Here is an 18,312-nt window from a genome sequence, read left to right on the forward strand (position 1 = left end):
GTACAAACACAGAAGTGTTGCACCTGATTAACACATACAGTGTGTATCTGAATGGCATCTACCTATCTGACTTACAGCAACAAACAAGTCCAGACACATGTGCAATTATAGGTACAAAAATCCTCAAAACATCACACAAGAATCACACATTCATTTTACTCTCTTCCACTAACACTATTACTAAATCTCTGCAAATCCTCACCTGAAGCAGTAGAAACTTTACTACTAAACTAAGATACTGTGTAACAGTTAAATAATAAAAGTAATTAGTTATACAAGTTTTTTTAAAAGACCAAAACAAAATCCATCCAGTTTTGAGGTTAAATGACCTTATCAGATAAGCTTTCCCCCCACTACCATTAATTAAGGAGATTCAGAGCACATTTCAGGAACAAAGTGACCAAGCCCACCATAATGGTTTGCTTTGCTCCCAGTCTGTTTATCTGTCCTTCATTCTGGATCAATTTGCACTCATTCCTAGAGAGAAGCACAAAACAGAACCAGAAGAGTAGATATTATCACATGGCATGAATGTCTTTACTATAATTTTTTTTCCTCCTATTACCATACTAGTAGAGCTCAAAGATCGCGCCCACCACTCCTCAAACATCAGGAATGTATTGTGCAAATGTCATCAAGTGAAGAAAAGAGTTCGATTTCCCCAAGAGATACTTCCACAAGAGAAAATGATAGACTTCATAACAAGTTTGCAATGCAAATAAGCAAGTTAAAAGCTTTAATGGTATGACTCAACACCATTTTAAGTGGGCAAAAGTGTTCTGTTGCGTCCCATTGCTAATTTCTTTTTAAACATTAATTATATTCTAGTGAGAGGATTTCTGTATTTGCAAGCAGGTATCAGTGGCCTGTTGAAATAATCAAACTGTGGTACATTTCTTCATAAAACCAGAGGAATTCCTGTTCTCTGAGACCATATTCACTAGTACAAGCACATAATGTATAAATGTATTAATAAATATACAAAATGTATCATATAGACTTTTTGGTCACAAAATTCAGGAACAAAAGAAACTACAGACATGCATGATAGTATTTAATTTCTGCGTTACACATTACATTTCTTTCAGAAATGACTGGATTAGTGAACTCCTATGAAAGAAGACGATTCATTTCCATGGAGAGCTTTTAAGCATATTTATGAAAGTGAGGGTTTAAATACTGCATTTGCAGCAGGTAAAAGTTATAGCAAGCAGCTTAGTGCCTACAGCTCAAGAACAGACTATAATGAGGAACAGAGTGCAAACACAACTGAGCCTCAGAGGCAACGTAAGGAGTTTCTCAGGGACAGACAGGACTGCACAGAGTTTTAGGCAACTCAGAAATTCACTGCGTTGGATAAAATCTGCTCTCAATTTAAGACCCACCTTCAGAAACAGCAGAAAACAGCAAGTTGCTCATAAACTTTTATTTCCACTTTTCTTACCTAGACTGCTTTGCATTTTTTCTATTTGAAAAATCAATTATTCTGTTACTTGCTAAAATTAAATCTTGCTTTCAGAAATTAAAAGCTTTTATGCGGGTTTTGTTTTGTTTGTTTGGGTTTTTTTGAGGAGTTCACTATAAGAAAAGATCTAGGTAAACCACACTCAAAGCTCTGGGTCCTCTTGGTTCCCTTTCAAAAAGATAACATATATAGCAATCTAGCTTGGTCCTAGAACCAAATTCCCAAAGGCACAGTGGCTGAAAAATTTTTGCGCGGTATACTAACCACATGTGTGTATAACAAGGCCAAAATATTAACTCAAATGCTTAAGATCATGACCTTATCTTTATTTCAGAAGCTAAATCATTATCAGACTGGATTTTGCAGTATAAAGGAAATGAAAAATCCTGAGCAGTATCTCTGACCAGGAGAGAGGTAGGTGATAAACACTATGGGATTTCACAACTGAAACCAACAGTTCAGTATGACCAGATTCCAAAGGCTCAGGACAAAGGCACCACATCTTGCTTTCGTTCAATATACCATTCTCAAAACACATGAACGAAGAGTAAGCTGCCCAGCCTCGTGAGATCTACATGAGATGCCGTTAGGGCAATGTGTTTACTCATGCTATGAGAGCTGAAGCACTAACACCAAACACCGGCAAAAGCCAAGTTCTCCTCCTGTAGACCTCAAGTATATGGCTACACTGCTCTGACATGCCTGTGGTATTCCCAGGACAATACAAATATTTCTGCAAAAGGTTGTGCTATGTGAATGTACCAGAGGAGGGTAGTATTTGCTTGGGCATCTCTCTATGGCACTTCATTGTGTTCTTAGGAATGCCCTAAAATAGCAGATCAACCGCTGAACAATATCGTTTATCTACATGTCAGCAATTTACCCAATCTGAGAAGTGTCTTGGTCCCATGCAAGTCTGGCACCATTTTTTTATCTCCAGATGACACTGGAAGAGTATATTGGGCAGTGAACCTTCTTCAGTTCCCTCAACCCCAAAACTTCTGATGGAAAGCTGATTTTAACATACAGCAGAGTATCTGGTCTTTCACAGTAATCTCAGGATATTGAAAGGTATTTTTGACATAGTAATTTCTCTCAATTGTCCCCCCTTACATCCTTGAAAGTCTGTCACCTCTCACTAAAAGATTAGGAACAAATCTTCTTGTGCTACTGTGGAACTCCCCTTTTCCTTCCTATGAAAGGACACTACCATTTCTTATTCTCCTGTTTCCTCATTAACAAGAAATTTAGGGTTTTTTGAAATCTCAGCACTTATAAAAGTAATTAAAATTTACAATCAAAATAAGATAAAAACTGGTTAAACTATTTTACCACACTATTTTCCTCGAACAGGCAAAAGCCAGCAGCATGCTGAAATACAGCATTCTCATCACAGCAGCAAGTGTTCTCTGCTTTATGCTGCTCTAGCAGCTGCAGCCCATCTATTTGTTTTATTTGGCCTTTTGAACATCTGCATAACTTGCATTCTTCAGATACTAGGTTACTTCTTTCTCTGGATGTGGGGGTGGAGAAAAGGGAAGGGTGACAGAGTCCTACAGTTTACCTGGTTTTGAAATCCACCATACCTGAAGTCAGACACACAGATTTACACGCTTTACATATTTTGTATTCAGAGGAAAAATGAGTGATAAAAATTTTAAAAAAGTAAAGCTTTTAACTATTCACTTGTAAGTATGCATGACAAAATTATTGGTAAGAAAAACAGCACAACAACAATGCATTCACAGGTCCAAAAATATTAATTCAGCCAATTCCTATGGCTTAAGGGAAGTTATACTCTGTGAATAGCTAGAAGAATAATTAACAGATCGCCTCTGACCTAAAGTCTGCTAATTATTACAACTAAGTCCCTTAGCACAGTGATAGCGCTGCAAATGGGCATAAAACATGCAGGTCTTGCCATGGATACTGTTTAGGACTCCAAGCGTGGGTCAACCACCACCACCACCTAGAATTACTCATCTTTTTTTTTTTTTTTTCCAGCCAGTACTCCATACCGGCTTCAGTGCTTGCTCAAATGGTTTGTGAGAAGCACAGGAAATGAGAGAATGAGAATTACTGACACCGGTGACAGAGGAGGCCAGGCACTGAGAAGTTTGCAAGAGTGTTTGCTACTGTTATTTGCCTTGGTGCATGAACTAATACTACACCAAATTGTACTAGATCCTACCTACAGTCATTACAAAAACCAACAAAAAGGTGCTCTAACCTGAAAGTCAGTACAACCTACTGAAGGAAAGTTCAAATGGATAAACTACAGATCGAATTCAGAGCCACTATAAACAAAGTTACAGCTGATTCACATCAATTTATATAATTTGTCTTATGAGTCCAAATAATGGTAGTTTACCAAGCCCCTACCACAGACCAGTAAAGAGACCAGGAGAAAACCCTGAAGATAGCGTAGGCAGTGCCACCTCTCCAGGAAAGGACAGGCATAATATAGAAAGGAAGAAACAGAGCTACAGCAACAGTCATCAATTTCAGAAGCAGCCAAGATTAAATAATACATCAAATCAAAACACGTGTAAAAACATGTTATATTTCCCACTACAATGCAAACTCATTCATTTAATAAAAAATAGACTTTTACAATAGGCTTCAACTTCTTTCAAAGTTGCACCTCCTTCCTAGTCACAAAGATCAGATTACAAACTCTTTGGTCTTTTTACACGTTGCAAAACTCATTAAGAACCAATGACTCCTGACCTTGGATTAAGAAATCTAACTGAGGCAGGGTAGATTGTCAGCCTGAAATGAATGACACTTAATTGCTCCATCAAAATATTAAATGTATCTCTGAAGAAATGTTCACATCCACAAAAGTTTATTTTTCTAACTAAACAGATGACCTGATTAAAAACCCTCTACCTAAAAACCTTGTCCTGACAATTAAACAGCAATCTCTCTGCTTATTCCTTTTTACACTAAGTACTAGCTTTAAATTTCTAAATCAGAGAAATATCAAATCCAAATTGTTTCTTAAGGCGCTTTATTTCTCATTTTTGCTAATGTTACTTTAATGAACAAATATAGTCCTCTAAAGAAGGCAGTGACTGGATGGAAGCATTACAACAGCTCCTGTCTCTTTTCATCTGGCAAGAAGGCAATGCTTCAAACATCTTTAATTTCATATAGCCACAGGGGACTTTAAAGGAATTCAAGAGAAACTTGTATACACTACCGAAGATCATCAATAATTGCAGCAGTCTTCTGATTTCATCCGTATTTACCATTCGCATCCTCTGTCACATAAAGAAAAGTGGTTGTGTATGACATCAGACATTTCAACAACCATTTCACATAACTACCTCTTCCCTCCAAATAGCTTGTCTCCATGCATGTGAGAATTGGATAAAGATGGAGGAGCTCTTAAGCAAGAAGATTTCGCTAGGGAACCGGCCTAGTAAAATAATTTACAACTGACTGAAAAATGACTAATCTCAGGTAAACTGCTTGAAATTTCCCACATTTATAATTAAAGAATTCTCTATCTGGAAGATGTTTTTAGGAGAAGGAAAGAGAAATGCAAGAGAAAACATGAATATCTGACTACAGAAGCAACTGATTTGGACCACTTAAAGAACAAATCCAAAACCCACAAGTGGGCTTCTGCCTTCATAATGGAAGTGCCAGTCAAGTTTAGCTGTTCTTGTCCACAAAAAAAACCAGCATCAACATACAACCAAAGTGCGTGTCAGTATTAATAATCACACTTTTGCAATGTGTGATTATATACAATATAACATATTATATACAATACAATATATTAGACTTTCCTCTCTCTGAAGAAGCTATTTTTCTTAATCAACTACAATCTAATCTAGTTGCAATGTCTTGGTACATGAAAGGCATGAAGGATTTTGATTCCATCAGTTTTATTTGCTACCTCTTTTAGGCTGTTTGATTCTGTGTAAAATACTAACAAACTCCTTTAACCAGTCCCAGGCCACTCCACTGAGGAACGTATTATCTACGCTTCTGTTAGCGCAGGCACAAAGCAGTTGATGAGCACAGAGTGCTACAGCCACTGAGGTTATAAATGTTGTTTTATTATCGTGGCAGTAAGTCACACTACGAATTGCAATAAAATCCCTTAACATTTTATTAATATTCACGGTCATATTAGGTCAAGTGCTTGTGAATAAACTCTAGAGGACGGAGGTCTGGCTCTAAGACCGTTGTACATTTTAGTAGATTTATTATCCAGCTCCAATTGTAGAGCTGTGACTTGATTTCATCAGGGACAAAATGTTTGTAAGCTAAGTTTGAAAAGAGCAAGAAGAAGAAAAATAAATATGCGTCTACATAAGTACTCTTAGAGTCACCCACACACATTAGACGAGGAGGATGTTCTGGTAACTGCAACGCCACACTCTAGACATGCCTTAATTACTCCATTAATAACCACCTATTTCCATACAAAATGCAGACCAGTGTTACTGATATAAGCATTTACAGTCTTCAAATAACCAAAAGCAGACACATTTGCTCCAGCTAAAAGTCTTGTAAATACCATTTTTAGTCAACAATGTGGTACAAACACAGCATCTGTATTTCTTGGATACTGAATTTGAAAAGATTGTCAGCTCCTCACAAGATAACCAATATCCTGTTTTTCTGATCCTAATGCTAGCCAGTTTGCTGAAAGTATTATTTAATCTAATTATGGAATATGTCTCACAGCATAAATATTCCAAGCTCTACAGCAGGATTCCATTTGTAACTCAGAGCAGTGTAAAAACAAGAGTTAATTGCCTGTACAAATATTTCAGGGTAGCGTTTACGTAATCTACAGTACATTAAGTACCAGAGTTGTGCTCTACTGATAGGTGAAAGAACAACTTTGAAAGGCAACTGCGTTGCCAATTAGCTTTCAACAAATATGTACACAAGCTGTGCTTGCAGGCTTGTGCTCGGCTTCCTCATTCTCCCCAGATTGCCTGCTTTTATAATGGTGAACTCCTTTCTACTCTTATACCCAGCTAACTTCACACTGCTGGAACACAGGAATATGGCATACTTTATTCAGCTGGAGTTGTAACCCATCCAAATTTAAGATCGTGATCTGTGACCAAAGCCACACTCCAGTGACAAGGATTGAACACAAATTCCTTAGTTAGGTCTGAGCAGGGGGGAAACATAAGGAAATTGAAAAATCTTCTACTGTTAGTCCAAAGGATGAGGCTTTGTCTGTATCACCCAAACACATATAAACATCCCGTAAGTCCCAGTTCCTGTGTGTCAGTCCTCCTCAAGGAGGCTGAGCCAAGAACACGTACACCCACGTGCATACTCTCTGCAGCAACACCATGTTTTTGCCTAACAGAGTTGTACGCAAATTAAGAAATAAACCCAAGTTCATAAAACCACATGAAGAAGTTAATGTTTGCAGTCTGCATGGTGCTCCACCCAGAAGACAGACGTTTTAACTCGGGAGAGCTGCTTACCTTGGGCTGAGTCCTGGTCCTAGGACACTGTGCTGCTTTGCCTTGGGTACCCAGATTCTGTCACCAGACAGTGGTTTGGGTGTCACTGAACAACAATGTGCAAATACTTCGTTTTCTCTTCATAATTTGCTTTGTAGATTACTGCTACAAGCATTATAATAGACTGAGTCTAAAAGAAGTATTTCACAATTAGCTTTCTGAAAAATGTTAAAACACAGCTTTCTGCAATGCTTCCAAGTTCCAGCCCTTTTCACAAAATATTTTAAACATTCCTCCTCCCCGCCCCCCCCCCCCAAAAAAAAGTTATCATTGCAGTTACTAAAATGGAAACATTCTGCAGAAAAAGGAGAGTTAAACCAATTCTGGAATTCTCCTTCATAAATTCCTTTGGCTCACATGATTTATGTTATATAAATTGTAATTTTGATAATAAGGCAGCTGAAAATAAGTCTAGTCTTGTAAGTTGTGTGGGTGTATGGTTATGCTTATATAAAATTTAGTTATCCACATTACTTCATAAACGTGTTTAAGTATGCTTTCATGGATATCTATGCTCTCTGTGGGCATGTTTTGTTTCATTATTCAGGAAAAATACCACTATCACATATAGCGTAAAGCTTGTGAAATCATTTTGTTAGGTAAAAGTGAACAAAACCAGTTCCTTCTGCTAGTACCCTTATGTTATTAAACTGGCTGAAGAGCGATGAAGAAGACACTGTAAGACATGAAAGTACAGCAGAGATCTGTGTGACCTTGCTACTGCTGAGTTAGAAAAGTAACTTCTCTTACATTTTCTACAAAGTGGTTCATATCTGCACTCTGTTAGAACAGGAAGGATTGCCTGATGATCAGTTTTGGACAGCCTAAAGATATCAAAGCATAAACAACTGTTCCTTTGATTCATTCATGTGTAATGGACAGTTTAACATATGGACAATATGTGGTCCTTTGTTTGCTAATACAGTGAATGGCACAAATAAGTCCCCTTACTTCCTTTTCCCTTTTTAATTCCTCTTTTGGAAATGCACTGGTCTCAAATACAGTATGTTACCAAGATGAGATGTTTGTTTTCTGGAGTGGCTTATCTGCCCATAACATTTGCCTTTCTCCAAACAGGCATTTGAACTTCTAAGAGGACATGACATGCATTTCAACAAAACAGTAAGGTAAGCTTCACCTTACCTTCAAGTGCAGCAATAATGAAAAATAACTCAGACCAGCTTGTATAGCTTAACCTGAGCAAAGCAACGCCTCCCTGCTCCTGGGTGTGACAGGCCACTGCCTCCCATTAGGGAGGATGAGCAACAGCAGCCCCGGTGCCGCTGAGCTGGCACAGTGCAAGGGCTTTCAGCACCCCCTCACTTGAGAGGAGAGCAAGCTGAATATGGTGACATTTCCTTCAACAAAACCACATCTGTTCAAGTGCCTTTACGGGGTCTTTAACAAAGGGCTCAAAAGCCCAAGTTCAACTGTAAATAAGGAAGGGGACTTGAAAACTCATTTCTGATGCACCTCTTCCAGATTACAGAGGCCTTGGTATCAGTAATATACCCATACACATGGTGGGTTAAAGAAAAAAAGATAAATACTGCTGAGTATATAAAATTACTTGGAAGACATTGTAGAGAATCAGAATAAAAAACTGAAAATACATATGGTGACTGGACTAAATTACTTATTAAAGGCGGGCCATAGGAGAAAAATTTGCAGGAATAATACAAGCCTTATAAGAAGCTATCTTATCTTTACATATTTTTTTAAGTTTCAAATTGTGTGTGTATATACATATAAACATACAGCTTCACATATCATACTGCAGTCTCTCTGAAGTAGTCGGATTTTTTTTATTATCTCCAATTACTCACACAGTAACATATGTTGCTCTGTTTTAGCTTTCATTTAGATGTATATAATCATTATTCTCCATGATAGCACTTCAAAACTTCCCTGTCCTCCACACACTACACACATTAGACCCTTCCAATTATATCAACTGCAGCTTTATTCCTATATAATGATGGCACAACTTGTAAATGATTTATATAGAACTAGCTATGCACCAAATTGTATTTCCTCCTCCTAGAAAAAGGTCTGAAGATGAACAAAAGATTTATGCTGCTGCTTTAAATAAAACATAGTTGTATCCTTCAGTTTGTATTTAGAATTACAAGTACTTGTTATCTTTAAGAAACAAATGCTTTCAAACTATTTTTTTTAAACTTAATTTCCCCTTCCGTTTGTGTACCTGTCATGTTTGTGATCTTTATTGTAGAGGGCAAAATAAGAAGGGGAAAAAACTCCAGACTTCGGAACTATGAACATCTCCAGTTCTCCGTCATTCCCTCTAATCCTTTAGAGTAATATAACTTCTGGTTAAGACCAAATATCTAGTGATATCCTTGAAGGCAGTACTTAGCCCTATCCGTGTATCTTGACATTAAGTGTAGCCAAATTTCTTTTCTTGCTATCACAGCTTAAGAAAATGAATCCAACGACAAGAGGAAAATGTCAGAAAACTTGATTGCATACTAAGGATGTTCACACATGAGGATCTCTAAACTCCTCAGAGTTATATCAAATTTTATAGGCAACACAGTAACCACCCAAATCCTAAACAGCCAGAAATGGTGCCAGTCGAAGTAAGCAAGGTTTTTTTTCTTCACAGTTCATTAGCTGCCCAACAGCTCATCAACAGAAGAGCCCCTTGGAACCCCACACCACTTTCTACCCTCACAGAGCCGTGGCCAACTCTTCAGGCAGCATCCTGGGCATTCTGCTGCTTCCACACTGATGACAAGGTGAATATGGCAGCATGGCCTCAAAGTATCACTTGAAAAAACAAAAGCACCCAAAACAACCCAACTATGAGACCCACCATTTTGACAGCCTGCTGCAGGACAGAAATCATCATAAATTTAAACACATGTAAGGTGGCTGCTTGCAGATAAAAGACAGGCTTACTTTGATTTGTCTTCCTGCTTCACCACTCCTCCCCTGTGAAAGATGGAATTACTTCACTGTAAAAATTCTGGCAAGGGAAAGCTTGCACCAAACCAGGGAAATTTGTAACAAAACAGAGGCTGCCCAGGCACACGATGATCCCTCTCTGATGTCAATGTGCATGTAGAATATGTGGCATGTTTTCCACTTCCAAACCGAGTTCCCCATCGACCCTGCACTAGGAGTATCCAAAGACAACCTTCTGTGGGGACACACAGCCAGGCCCTGAAATGAGTCCTCAGCCCCATGCCCAGCAGCTGTGCTCTGCTGCTGCAGCATGTGCTCAAGGCTGGGGATTCAAGGCAGGAGCCAGAGCTGAACAGGGGACCTCAGGGCTCTCTGCCCCTGGTGGGGTGACCCCAGTGGCTTCTTTGTCAGGATGCAGAGGGCAAAAACCAAGGAAAGGAGAGCTAATGACAAGAACTGCAAATGTTGGTCACGAATATTTCATGTTCTTTCCATATGCAATTAGTTCATAGACGGAATAAGCTGATTTTAGCACTCTCATCTTCCATGTTTAGTTGCATTCCTTTTCTGCTATTAAACTCCTCCCATCTTAAAAACAAACAAACAAAGAAAAGAACACAGTAAAAAATATCTGCCCAAATATCTGCCTTTTTTTCTAAATCAGGAATACTGCTTTGCTTCAATAACTTCAGGACCCAAAGTTGCACTGTGCTGAATTTTACCTTAATTTCTGATGCATCACATCAGTTTTAGACTGTTAACATCTCTCGATAACACTGATCTCTAGTTGCGCTAATTTTAGAAAAATCTGAGTCAATTCTGAAAACAGAACAAAACTATTGAAGCACCATAGATAAAGCTCAGTTAAAATCCTGTGCTGGCTTTTCTTAACTGATATTTGAAACTATACAACTCATCGATATTATGGATTAATATTGACTTTTACTCTTCAGCTCACAGTATTTCTCCAGCTGTATTTAATGGCTATTACTACAATTATCTGCATTTTAATTTTTCGGCATTCAGATTTTTCTACTACTCTCCCAACAGATTTTTTTATTTTTTTTTTGGCCCACTGCCCTTCCTTACAGTGTCCACAATCCGTGGAGAAGAGATTGCTGATGGCGTTATCACAGGCAAACAGAATGAAGCTAATGGTAACAGGCACTCCTTGCTAGGTAATTATTATAGGAGAAGGAATGCAAATGAGCCCTAATCTGTCTCACACAATGGCAGAGGTCTCGGATTTGCATTAAACCTTTTGCAGCTCTCCCAGATCGGGGACTCTGCAGATAACAATGCATCTGCAGCCCAGGCTGCTCGGGTGGTTATTACATTGTGCCCCCAGCAGGTACAGTGTCCCTGAATGACTCTCCCCTCCCCCTTTTTATCTCCTGTCCCCTCCTCCTTCCCTCCTTCCCCCCAGCTTTGCTGGAAAAAAAAAAAAAAAAGCTAATTGTGCATGCCATTTGGCTTGATTCATGTTTACAATGAGGAAGAAAGCAGTGCTGCTTGGTAATTATAAGAGGGAAATGGACATCAGGAAATCTCCGTTCTATTCCCAGCTATGTCATTCACTTGCCAGAGAACTGCAGGAAAATAACTTTGTTTTTCTGTGCATCCATGTGTTCAGTTAGAAATACAGGGCTGGCATTTGAAGTGGCCCAACAGTCTCATTTTACAGTGGCACCTGCTGAACACTTTCAGGAAGAAAATGCTAGACTTCACTTGAATCTAGGCTGAGCTCATGATAAGCCGCAGTCCTTCAGAAGAACCAATGCCTGGATGTCAATTCCCCTTCTGGTAATAGGTTGTTAAGAATGATATTCTTTTCCAGCACTGTGTCCTGCTATAAAAACACCTAAACCAACACCTGCCAGCTGGGGCCATGCTCAGTGCTCAAAGGTGTCTGCACAATAGCAGATCTTAACAGAAGAAGGTGTAGGAAATATGTTTGAGGTGCTCTGGTCACAAGTCACACAGCACCAGGATAAGATTCCATTTCCCTAAAGCTCATCTTCTCTAGCTTCTTCCTCATGGCTTGTTTGGATCAGGAGCAAGGAAATCAAATGTACTGAACCCTTCCTTCCCGAGAGGAGTCCCAGTTTGAGGTCAAACCTCCTTACCAGGATGTCAGGTGGAGCAGACTTTTTCCAACACTAGTGCCTTCCTTCCTGAACACTCATTTTCTCCTGAGACATTTTTTGTCAAACGGGATAAAATACAGTAATAAATTATTTTCAGAATTGATCTTCAGGAATCAAAGAATCTGCCACAAAAAACACAGACTAGAAAATGGAGACTACCAAACAATAAGTGTGCATGTAAAGTAACTTCTCAGCATACACACGCACAAAAAAAAACAAGACCAAAAGCATACACATTTTATGTAAGGAATGGTTTCAAAAATCAATAAGAATCACCAAATTTATACATCATCACAACTATGTTAGTAGCACTTGTTTAGTTTTTATCTGAAATGCCATATGCAAAGACTTACGTCTTGTAAATCCGTTATTAGGCAGGTATCACACTAACTCAAATTAAAATAATTTCACAAATAATTAAAAGATACTTGCTACTAAATTATTGACATAAGGTATAAAGTAGCTACATTTAATTAAGGTGCACTAAGCACACGGGTACCAGTGATGTCTGAAAAAACCCCAGTTTTCAGATTCCTTATATCAAGGGGGTGGAGAGGAGAAAAATAATCATAACTGGATTTTGCAAGCACCATGTGCAACTCTTTTAATTTATTTTCAATTTAAGACTGTATCAAACAACTTAAATTTGAGTCCTAACCACAGATGCACAGTCCTCTATGCCAGGCCTAGACTGAAATGCTGAGGGAACCCCAAGAGCCAAAAAAATTGGAGCAGTCACCAAAAAATAGCACAGTGTCACATGACTAAATACCATCACTCTCAATTACACTATTCAGAGACGTTAATCATCCACTGTATTTGCTCTGGAGACAGCTACACGCTTTGTTCTTTCTTCCATGAGGTTTTTTTCTTTCTTTCTCAATCTACCACTGCCAATACTGGCAAGCAGTTCCTTTGGAAATCAGCTGTGGGTATTTTTAAAGCCTCTCTAGCTGTCTAGATTGGGTAAATACTGTAAATATAGCCCCTATTAAACTATGGCCAGAAATGAACATTTTTTTTTCTACAGCAACAATAGTTAAAAAAAAGTGACAGAAAGTGTTTTTTTAACACCATGTAACAAGGTTATTTTTCAATAATCAAAGGTTTGCTCATTTCCATCTCACAGAGCAGTAGGTGGGGCAGTGCTACTTCTTTACACAGGTAGTGGAGTACACTATGCTTGTCTCTGAGATTGTCTCAGACTGCTGGTATCCTCAAGCAACATTCATTACACCCAAACAATCAGTAGTTAGTTTAAAAACATACTTATTTTTAAACAATGCTGTGGCTTGTTAGGATACTGAGGTTCTAGGGAAAGAACCTTCTCCCATTTGCACTGACATTTAAGGTCCTTGCCACTTGGAAGGGCTGACATGGTACAATGTTATGAATGAACAATCTTTATATCAGAAAAGCAAAAGCTGTCTTGCACTGACTCGTTCCCATAAAACAAAGAAGAAGATTTTCAGTTATCTGGTTCATAAAGCTGCAAACATTTTCCTATGTAATCTTTGTGCTAACTTTCTAACACTAAAAAGCACTCATTCAGAACACAAGATGGGGGTATTTTTAAATTATCAAGGCATGACAGGTATCAGAATCTACAGTTTACAATTCTAACGTGCTCAGGTTCAGACTTGAGCACTGGTCTTTAGGCTGCTCCTTCCCAGTGACCAGTTACTGTCAACTGGCTACTGGTGCCATTTTTACACGTGCATAAAAACCTTACTCCAAATCCAGATGCAGTTGTGGAGAGCCTGAGAGGCTCACCCTCACGTCACTGCCAGATCAGCAAAAGCACCAGGGCAGAGAGAGTCAGGCAGGACAGCCCAACCAATTTCACTGCCACCTGAACACACCAGACTGACTCTGTCCACGGTGGACGCAGCTATCTCACCCCTCCTGCCTGCAGAGGGTGGTGGTGGGGTGGTGGTCACCCCAGAAGACAGGGAACAGGGAGAACAGCCGTCTTCATGGGCAACCACTGCTCACCCTGTGACCCTTGGCCCATCACCGAAGCTGTGCACTTCAGGACCACTCTCACATTAAGCATTAACTCAGCCAGTTCAGCTGTGTTGCCGAGTAGCCAGTCAAATATTTACAAGGTTTTTAGAAGGTGTGAGATTAACCTCATCCTTTCAGTGTAAAACCCAATGTCCACGATTTCATATGCTGTTTTGCATACCCAGAAGTTACAATTCTGAAGCTTTGAGACTCCCAACACAAAGTCGCTAGAAAGAATAATCCAAACAGGAAAACTAAGAGGGACTCAATGCACACTGTAGACAAAATATTGGCACCACACACAGTGCTGGCAAGAAGAGCAGCATGCTGTGTTCCTAAGGCGGAGAGCAAGTAAAATCCAGCTCATAGAGCTGGTGATTGCAACTTCACCTGAACAGCAGCTTTCCCTTTGTCGAGTTCGTCTCTAGGTCACTTTATGGTAAAGGCAAAAATTGCCACTGCGCTTTCAAGGATCTCAACAGCTTTTCAGCCACCGTCCCCACCACCCCCCCCTTCTCACCAGCCTTTTGAGAGTTTCCCTCTATAGCAGCATTCTGCGTTTCAGGGATTCAACCTTTCAACTGAAGCATGCGAGATCACTTATACTCTTGAACCGGTGGAGCTGCCAGCCTCCCCTTTGTTGCACAGGGATTTACACTTGAATGGCGCTGGGAAGCAAAGTCTTTTAAGGAAAGGCTGGTGGGGGGAAGACAATTTACTTGCCAGGATCCTGTTCTCAAATCACGTCCATCTACCAGCTCCACTTCTCCAGTTAACGTAACTACAGGAACCGTATCGAATCGCCAGTTTGTAAGGAGTTTGCTGTGAGGTGACTTGTATGAAAAAAATTGCTAATTTGAGTTTATTTCAACAAGGATATGCATAGTCATAAGTGAAATTCATTTCAAGCCTATATGTGGGCATTTAGATTAATTTAATTTAGCCCAATTTAACAGACGTCATTCTCTTAATCTGAGACTCATTTATATACTTCCTATTATAGCCCTGCCTTGCCATGCACATCGTACCCCATCTGATGGCTTCTACAGCTTTTCAGGAGAGACACTGGGGAACACTACTACAGCACAGATGCATTGCAGATCATTTGAACAAGAGCAAGCAAGCCTGCTCCAGTTTAACAGAGAATGACACACACTGGCTTCGGCCCTTCACCTAAGTATATACACCACCTTGGTGCATTTCTGTTCCTAAGTTGCAAGTGGGTAGATAACTACTGATTGGTTTCAGGCTATGTTTGCAGTTAACAGGCAGTATCCTATTGCTGCCTTTTCAAACAGCAGTAAGTACTCTCTTGTAAAGCCACACAGTTTTTGTTTGTTTGCTTGCTTGCTTGGAAGCATAAAGCCTGCTATCCCCAAAGAAAAATAACAACATCCGAAGTATGGAAGTTGGCAAATGCTAACCTGGCATAGAGAAAGATCTGTAAGGAACATTTCATCTGTTTTTAAAATGTTATACCTGCTTCTGGTTTGATTCTATATTCTGAATTGGCCATGTGCCAATGTGAAACTCTGTGAAACACACACAGAGCACTGCCTGCAGAGTGAAGCAAGAAGGCCAGCACGCTCCAGAGCTGGTGGCAAACCACAGTCCCCATGAAAACCACATGTGCCAGAGACCAAATATTTTGCATTTTGCTTACTGCTAATAAAGCTGCTTCACTTCATTAAAAGCAGCTTATCATTTTATCTACTCACTCTGATTAATTAGCCCCTAGTTAAAATGAATAAGCACTTGATTCGAGGATTCTATTAATATGTGACACCGGTGAACCACCACTTGCATACTTCTTCCATCCTTTTCCTTTTACTCTCCTCTCCCTATACCAAGTGTCTTATTAGGCTGTTCAGATTGACACCCCCAGCGTCACCTTCGAGGATACCACAAACATTCGGTGAGTAAGGAAATACCCCAAAGTCCCAAACTCATCCAAGGCTCAGTTTCCCTGCTGATTATATCCATACAGATGGATATAATCTACTTCTCACTGTAATTATGATCACAAGCTTGGAAAGAAACAGCATGCAAAGAAGAAAGAGCCAGGGAAACACATTGCGTTGCTGGGAACAGGGGAAAAACAACAGTACCATTGAAACATACAACTCATTTGTCTTTCCAGAATAAAATAATTTTAAGTATGAAGCACAAACAGGAGTCAGTTCCATCAAAAACCTGACTTTCTTAGAGAGCAAAGAACTTTCTCCCAAGCCAAATACCATGTGCTGTATATGCATAAAGACAGCTTCTGCTACAGTATATGCCTACAGATTTCACAGTTGCATATGATCGCCAAAATCTCAATTTCTAGTAGCAAAAAACGTATGTTACCATTATTTAGCCAAGCATCTGAAGACTGAAATATATCATAGCTGCTCATTTTGCTGGCAAACAGTGCTTTGCTTCGTATACCTAATTTTCTCCTCGAGTCAACTGATTTTATGAATGTCACAAATACCCAAAGGTGTATGGGAAGCTTAAAAGAAACGAAACCAAACCAAACCCCAGACTTACACACCTTCCCTTTTTCTTCCTCTACCTTCCTTGAAATGTTAAGCATCCACTCTTCAGCAACAATGCCCACAGGGGACAGAATGATCATGAGCCCTAAAACTGCAACAAATTCGTATTTTGAGGGAGGAGTGGAAGACAGGAAGGTGAGGAGAAGGGAAAATAAAAGTTCCTGGGTCATTCTAACATTTAGGTCTAATTTCCTTTTAATTATAGGTAGAATAATAAGGAAGTGAGTGGAAACTTTGCATTTATGCTACAAGCAATTTAAGAGGTCTCTTTCAAGAGAATAGCTTGTTTAGGTTATGAATCACAGACTATAAGCACAAGCCTGAAATTCACAGTCCAGCCAGGCAAGGCTGTATGTGAGAAGGCACCAAAGGAAGATCTGGTTTACATCACACAGCAGGGCACTAAGTGACCATGAGTCACTGACGCACTTCATCTGGCTTTTAAGGACATCAGCACCAGATAAAAATGTTTCAGGACACATTTTACAAAGAACTTCCCAGTATAAATTTACCTGGCCCATTCAAATCTGCACAGAATTTTCTAGACAAAATTCTTTCATGACAAAGCTTCTAGGATCAAGTATCTTCTGTCCTGCAGTTGGAAAATTATTAGTGCAGCTCTCTACTGTAGTTCCAGGGGTAACTGGAGTCTTCCCATGGGCTAAGCCCAAAAGAGATGAGACAGGATGAATGACCCCCACCACCACCACCTGGGCTGTAAGTAGCACCCAGTCCTCACAACACCCCAGGCAGCTCCACATTAAACCATTTGTATGCCAACACAGTAGAAGGGATAGACAAAACTGGAAAACATAATTTTGAAGTATCAACTCATGATTTTAGGTTCATGCTTTAAAATACTTGGTTTATGGATGAAAAATTCTGCTGGTTTGGATTCGTTCTTTTTTTATGAATGGCCAAATTATTGAAACATATAAGGAATTCACAGGCATCTTTGTGTAGCTGAAGGATGGGGCAGTGTGCACTGAGATGGGTCGTTCCCTAGCAGAAGAGGACAGTCATAACTTGCCAGGAAATAAGGCATTGCTACCTTCAACACGGACCTTATGGCTGATTTGGGCCTTCTGGTTTTCTTTCAGAGGGACTGACAGGTAATGCAAATAAAAGCAAAATACCAAAACCTTCCACCTAGGCTAATATCTATGTGTTATACTTTGCTCCTCTCATTATGGATTAGCACCACAGGCTCTTGCAAAAACCCCTTCCTGTAGACGGGCTGTTTGTACTCCCAGGGCTCTTCAGCAGTCACTGCAAGCCACTCAAGCCAGAGAGTTCCTCCTAGAAGCCCTGCAAAGCTCCAGAGAACACAGGAAGCCACCTCAGTGCTCAGCACAACTACTTACACACCAGGGGTGATGGTGAGCAGATATCTGGCCTCCAGAAGCATCCCCTTCAACCCCTGGGAGTGGACGAAAAGAGGAGTCAACCAATGACCCAACTGCAGTTCATCAGGGTGGTAGGACAGGGAAAGATAGGAGGACTCAGCACAAGAGAACATGCTAGTCCATGTAGGACTTACTCTGAAATAAGTACACCCAGTTCTATATTCAGAAGTACGTCTAACATGTCTCAAACACAATGACTGTGAGGAGTAGCAAGAACTCCACTGCATTATGGACAGCTAAGGCAGACCATAACTTCTGAAACTAGAGGAAAGCCAAGCAACCCAGAGTTAGCTCTGCAAACACTAAGAA

At 39.8% G+C, this 18,312-nt stretch overlaps 1 protein-coding gene across 7 annotated transcripts in view; it reads right to left on the minus strand.

Annotated features, from left to right (window-relative positions):
* ZMIZ1 (zinc finger MIZ-type containing 1) overlaps nt 1-18,312 on the minus strand; it is a 347,839-nt gene that overhangs the window by 276,815 nt on the left and 52,712 nt on the right. The window lies entirely within an intron of this gene.

Source organism: Pseudopipra pipra, chromosome 8, assembly GCF_036250125.1.
Source record: "Pseudopipra pipra isolate bDixPip1 chromosome 8, bDixPip1.hap1, whole genome shotgun sequence".
In the NCBI taxonomy this organism is placed as follows: Eukaryota; Metazoa; Chordata; class Aves; order Passeriformes; family Pipridae; genus Pseudopipra; species Pseudopipra pipra.